This window comes from Oryx dammah, unplaced genomic scaffold (genome assembly GCF_014754425.2).
Source record: "Oryx dammah isolate SB20612 unplaced genomic scaffold, SCBI_Odam_1.1 HiC_scaffold_18, whole genome shotgun sequence".
Classification (NCBI taxonomy): domain Eukaryota; kingdom Metazoa; phylum Chordata; class Mammalia; order Artiodactyla; family Bovidae; genus Oryx; species Oryx dammah.
Window position 1 is genome coordinate 26,140,825 of NW_024070202.1, and position 7,055 is coordinate 26,147,879.

The 7,055-nt window shown below is 38.1% G+C and overlaps 1 pseudogene; it reads right to left on the bottom strand.

Annotated features, from left to right (window-relative positions):
- Nucleotides 1–6,186: 6,186 nt before the first annotated feature.
- Nucleotides 6,187–6,647, bottom strand: LOC120878046 (annotated as a pseudogene).
- Nucleotides 6,648–7,055: the final 408 nt, after the last annotated feature.

Here is a 7,055-nt window from a genome sequence, read left to right on the forward strand (position 1 = left end):
TTTTTTTTATCATGTTTTAAAGTTTCTGCATATAGTAGTCCATCATGTATATGTACCACAACTTCTATATCCATTCCTCTGTCAGTGGAAATTCTGGTTGCTTCCATGTCTTGGCTATTGAAAATAGTGCTGCAGTGAGCATGGGTACATATGTCTTTTCAAATTATGGTTTTTCCCAGATATATGCTTAGGAGTAGGCTTGCTGGATCATCTGGTAGTTTTTTAGGGAACCTCCATACTGTTCTCAATAATGGCTGTCCTAATTTACATTCCCACCAATGATATAGGAGGGCTTCTTTTTCTCCACTCTTTTTCCAGCATTTATCATGTGTAGACTTGATGGCCATTGTGACCAGTATAAGGTACTTCATTTAGTTTTGATTTGCATTTCTTTAATAATCAGTGATGTTGAACATCTTTTCATGTGCATTTTGGCCATCTGTATGTCTTATTTGGATAAATGTCTATTTAGGTCTCCCACACATTTTTTGATTTTTTTTTTTTTTTTATATTGAGCTACATGAGCTGTTTATATACTTTGGAAGTAAAATATCTTTAATGATGATGTAACTGTAAATCTAGATCATTTGGGAGACTTTATTTTTTTTCTTAATAATCAAAATCAATGATTTGGGCCTGCACTTTAGATTTTCCCATATGCCTTCTTGTGTCCTAAAGGGAAAGAAAAACAGATTTTGTCAAGGAAAGAGCTAAATTAATAGAATAGCTGATGGTTTCTAAAATGTTTAATAATGTGATTTAGGAGGAATAGAAAGTCTTATACATCCATAAAGAGAAAAATGAAATAAAATTCAAATTTTAAACATAATGCATTTAATACCATTTAATATTAAAAAGCTCCTTTGTTGAAGATAAGGTGTCCATAGGTGTGTGGATTTATCTCTGGGCTTTCTATTTTGTTCCATTGATCTATATTTCTGTCTTTGTTTGGTGGGAATGCATACTACTACAGCCACTATGGAGAACAGTGTGGAGATTCCTTAAAAAACTGGAAATAGAACTGCCTTATGACCCAGCAATCCCACTGCTGGGCATACACACCGAGGAAACCAGAATTGAAAGAGACACATGTACCCCAATGTTCATCACAGCACTGTTTATAATAGCCAGGACATGGAAGCAACTTAGATGTCCATCAGCAGATGAATGGATAAGAAAGCTGTGGTACATATACACAATGGAGTATTACTCAGCCATCAAAAAGAATACATTTGAATCAGTTCTAATGAGGTGGATGAAACTGGAGCCTATTATACAGAGTGAAGTAAGCCAGAAAGAAAAACACCAATACAGTATACTAACACATATATATGGCATTTAGAAAGGTGGTAACGATAACCCTGTATGCGAGACAGCAAAAGAGACACAGATGTACAGAACAGACTTTTGGACTCTGTGGGAGAGGGAGAGGGTGGGATGATTTGGGAGAATGGCATTGAAACATGTATACTATCATGTAAGAAACGAATCACCACTCTACGTTCAATGCAGGATACAGGATGCTTGGGGCTGGTGCACTGGGATAACCCAGAGAGATGGTATGGGGAGGGAGGTGGGAGGGGGGTTCAGGATTGGGAACTCATGTACACCCGTGGTGGATTCATGTTGATGTATGGCAAAACCAATACAGTATTGTAAAGTAAAATAAATTAAAAAAAATATTAAAAAACTAACTGCCTAAAAAAGTGGGTCAAATTGCTCTTTTAAATTAATCATTAGATATTAGTTTTGTTTTGTTTTTTTTGTTTGTTTGTTTCCTATCAAAGCCTGTGCCTTACATTGTAATAAATACACTAAAGGAAAGCAAAAAAAAAAAAAAAATCAAATTTAGATCAACATTTATCTAAAATTTATTTAGATTCCAAATGTTTAATCTGTATGAGGCTGGAAAACAATATATGTTTTTTTAAAAATATATCAAATAAATTTATTTTTAATTTCAGGCCATGTTTATGTAGGCATTTCAAAACTATATTTTTATATATGTATATCCATTCATCATTTAATATTTGCTAACCACTTTTAGTGTACTAGGAGCTCTGCTGTTGGGGACACAAGCAATTCTTGCTCTCTTCGTCTTCATTCTACTTAGGGGATGATAAGAAAGAGTAAATTATCATTTGTTAGGTTGTAGTAAATGTCTTGGAGGAAAAAATAAAGCATAGAGAGAATCGTGAGTACCTCACAGGTGGGTAGTATGGCACGTGGTTTGCAACTTTAAAGTGGGTGTTCAAAGCAGAGCTTACTGTATAAAATAATTAAGCTGTAAGGATATGTTGCAAAGCTCATATAGCCAACATTTTATAATGATTTTAAACAGAGTATAATCTACAAAAATTCTGAGTCTGTTGTATACTTCAACCTAATATAATATTGTAAGTCAACTATGTTTTGTTATTTAGTCACTAAGTCACATCCAGCTCTTGCCACCCCATGGACAGTAGCCCGCCAACTATGCTTAAAATGAAAACCAAAACAAAGACCTCACTGAAAATGTGAAATCTGAAAGACCTGAAGCAAGTGACAAAATACACAGAAAAATATAACTTAGATTTCACCTGTTTTTCAAAAAGTTAAACTGAAATGCTTTATAAGTATTTTAAAATGGCAGTGTTAGAATAATTTATCCCATTAGTTTTTCCATGAGGGGCTTGTGTCCAGTCCACTGTGGACCTGTGATCATCTTAAAAGATGGCCTGCAACACCCTGATGATTCCCATTTTATTCAAGGCGATTTTAGTATTCAGTGTGACTTTCCTTCATCTTTTTGAAAATGAGGGCTATGGTCTTTTTAGGGACCTAGCTTTAACCACTTAATGACTTTAATAAGCAAGAACATTCCATTCTCCGATCAGAATAATAATATCAGGAACCAGGCAAAGAATCCAACCGAACTGAGACCCGAGTTAGTGCAAGTTGTCTTGAGTCTCCTTGTGACCCTAGGCAGCACATTTAATGTCTCTGGGTCTCAGTTTTCTCACCTGCTAAGCAATCATTTTGTGTCCTGGGATCCTTCAGGTTTCTTGTAAATTGTAACAGTTTGTCATTTCCCAAATTGTGTGATTTCATCACACATTTCTGTGCCTCTTGCTAACATAAAGGGTCTCAGGATAATAACTGTTCTGTGCGAAGTTCTAATGAGTGACTCAGCAGACCAGGCTAAGAAACCTGAACACACCTTTCTGCCTGTGCCCGTGTGAATCATTTTCTTGGATTTTCAGCTGTATTCACTTACTGCGGAATTTGTTAGTGCCCTTGGCAAAGTCCTTACCCCATTGCTCAATTGGCATGCCAAACTGCTTCATCTCCTGCTATTGTTTTCCAGAAATTACAGCTGCCCTACATGGCTGCAAGCAGTGCTTTGAAGTGCCCCCCACACCTGGGGTTATGCTGTTTCATCTCACCATGCCCAGATTTCGGGAATCCTAAAACAACCCTTTGTCCCCACCCAGTAGCTCAGTGAAAATATGCTGTGGTGTGTCTTACTTAATTCTATGAAAACTGGCACTGGATGGCATTATTTACTTGTTTTTTTATGTTTATCTTGGAGGGAAAGGATATGTATCAGAGCTCAAGAGTCCAAAGTACAACTTTATATTGTTTGAATTCCTCCTGCATCTACAAAGTTTTCTGAATACTTGGACTCACATGAGCTCCTCTGCCTTCTTAGAGGAAGGTATAGCATTGGTGGTAGCCAAATGGAAATGAACAAATTGAATTTGAAATCGAACTTCACATCTTATTGGCTGGTTATTTGGAAAAGTACTTTTACTGCAACTATTGAGCATTGATTATAATGATTATCTATAACATCACTATTTACTACTACCCAGTATGATTTCATTTCTTTTAAAATATCAGTTGTCATATTCATATCACACATTTTTTGTGCAAAGTAATGGAAGAGGATGTATGTAAAACAGTCAATCACTAAAGTACCCAACATTTGAAACATACTAATGTCTCCTTTTGAACTTTTTTTTTTCAGTATCTAAGCTGAACACAGTGTTTTATAATTATTTCACATACATAAATGTTGTTTTATTAATCTTCTTGTAAATTTTGTGAGAAAATGACCAATATTACATATTTCCTTGGGGTCCCCAATGCAGTGTCTGGTCTACTTGGGACTTTATTAAGTTAGTAATTTTAGACTTAGACTTAGCACAATACCAGGCATATAGTAACTACTCAATTAGGATTTTACGAATGAGTGGGTTTCAATGACTTGCTGCATTTTAAAAATTTGTAGGTCCAATTTCCTGTGTCTAAAGTTTTCTTTCAATTGAAATGCTGTTTGATAAGAGGAATGATCCTTGCCTAGACCTACCATGACTTATTTCAAAATACCTCTAAAGTCAGGGGCCTCCCAATCCCACATTTCTGGTATATTAGGTCCTGTTCTAGGACTTTGGGATTGCCTAGAAAGGGATATTCACATACAAGGTTATGTTTTAAATAGTATATGAAGTTCCCAATAGGCATATGGGAGATATATCTAGGCTTAACCTAATGCCAACGTCAGCAATGATCAGAATATTAACATAACTGGCAAAGGCTGAAGAAGACAGTGTTCTTTGGATTACTCATTCTAGTTTTAGCAAATAACAACTTTTCAAATATTTTGAAGGAAAACTTCTGCTGGCATTTTGCTTGTGGATCCAAGAATTGCAATGTGAATGATTGTTTAATGGTTTGCCATTTAGAGGGCTTAAAATAATTATTTTCTCTGCATGGAAAAAAAAAAAAAAAGAAAGATAGGCCAAGGTGCCAATCATCTAACCACATACCTGAGATAAATTTAATGTTTTGAATAAATCTGAAAGAAATTTATTTTGTTTCTTAGTTATTTATTAGTCCAGCAGTCTCAACTTTGGGTAAGAATCAGTTGAACAGTTTATTAAAATTGCAGTTGGTCTGCGGTGGAAATCAGGAATCTGCATTTTAACATGCATGCCAGGTGATTCTGATGCTTACCAATATATTGATGTCAGTAAGGAAATTTAGTCTCTGCACTATCTAGGATAGAGCATGTGGGTTTTATAGGCAAAAGGAACTCAATTCAAGTTCAAGACCTTCCATTTACTATCTTTGTGTGTGAGTACTGGAACATATATAACCTCTTTGAACTTCAGTTTCCAACTGTAAAGCTGGATAACTCTTATCATATAAGTATGATTTTATCTAGAGCACTTAAAATTTTGTTTTACAGTAGGTCCTTTTTCGGAGAAGGCAATGGCACCCCACTCCAGTATTTGGTTATCTGTTTTAGATATAGCAGTGTGTGCATGTCAATCCCAAACTCCCAATCTATTCTTTGCTGCCACACTCTACCCCTGGTAACCATAGATTCATACTCCAAGTCTGTGAGTCTGTTTCTGTTTTGTGAATGAGTTCTTTTGTATCGTTTTCTTTAGATTCTGCATATAAGCCTTGTCATACTGCCTGACTGACTTCACTTAGCATGATAATCTTCAGGGCCATCCACGTTGCTGCAAACGACATTATTTCATTCTTTTAAATAGCTTGAGTAATATTCCATTGTATATATGTACCACATCTTCTTTATCCATTCCTCTGTCAGTGGACATTTAAGTTGCTTCATGTCCTGGCTATTGTGAACAGAGTTGCAATGAACACTCTGGGACATGTATCCTTTTGAGCCATGGTTTTCTCTGGATATATGCCCTCGAGAGGGACTGCTGAGTCATATGGTGGCTCCAGTTATAAGGTTGGCTTGTTTGTTTGTTTGTTTCTTAAGGAGCTTCTATACTGTTCTCTATGGAGAAGGCAATGTTACCCCACTCCAGTACTCTCGCCTGGAAAATCCCATGGACGGAGGAGCCTGGTGGGCTGCAGTCCATGGGGTCGCTAAGAGTCGGACACGACTGAGTGACTTCACTTTCACTCTTTACTTTCATGCATTGGAGAAGAAAATGGCAACCCACTCCAGTGTTCTTGCCTGGAGAATCCCAGGGATGGGGGAGCCTGGTGGGCTGCCGTCTATGGAGTCGCACAGAGTCGGACACGACTGAAGCGACTTAGCAGCAGCATACTGTTCTCCATAGTGGCTGTAACAATTTACATTCCCACCTACAGTGTAAGAGGGTTACATTTTCTCCACACCCTCTTCAGCATTTATTGTTTGTAGATTTTTTTTTTTTAACGAATGAGGCGATTTATTAACCCAGCATCATTTGTCCTAATGCTTTTTGTTGGCAGCTGCCACCTGTCCAGTGATTCTGTCCCTGAGGCGTCAGTTTGTGGCCCCCATCTTGGTCCTTTCCCACCATTTTCAGCCCCTCCAGGGCTTGGAGGACCCGCTGGGCCACGCTCTTGGAGCCTCTGCTGAAGTGGCTGGGCATGACACTATTCCTCTGATGCCCCCCATAGATCTTGGTCGTGGAGCCAACCCCAGCACCACCCGGGAGATACAGGTGCTGTGCCGTGGAAGCGGCTCGGGTGTAGAACCAGTTCTCATCGTAGGGAGCAAGTTCGTTATGCTTGGCCAGCTTGACGGTGTCCACCCATTCAGGGACTTTGAGCTTCCCGGACTTTTTAAGGAAGGCTGCCAGAGCTCTGACGAACTGCTGCTGGTTCACGCCTTTTACAGTAACTCCAGGCATTGTGCAGCCTCTGTGCTGCCAGCCAGGGGAAAGCTGTTTGTAGATTTTTTGATGATGGACATTCTGACTAGTGTGAGGTGGTATCGCTTTGTAGTTTTGACCTGCATTTCTTTAATCATTAGTGATGCTGAGCATCTTTTCATGTGCCTCTTGGCCATATGTATGTCATCTTTGGAAGAAATGTCTGTTTAGGTCTTCTGCCCATTTTAAATTGGGTTATATTCATTGTAGTAGGGAAATACATTGTGCATGCATTGATATAATGTCCTAGGCTCGGTTAGTTCCTTAATTCTTCTGCAGTCACTCAGAGGTAGAAACCTTGAACACTGCCAGTAGTGGCAACATGGTCTCTAAATGGGTCATTCACTTTTGAATCAGATCAGAGTCCCTTGAATGTTACCATAGGCA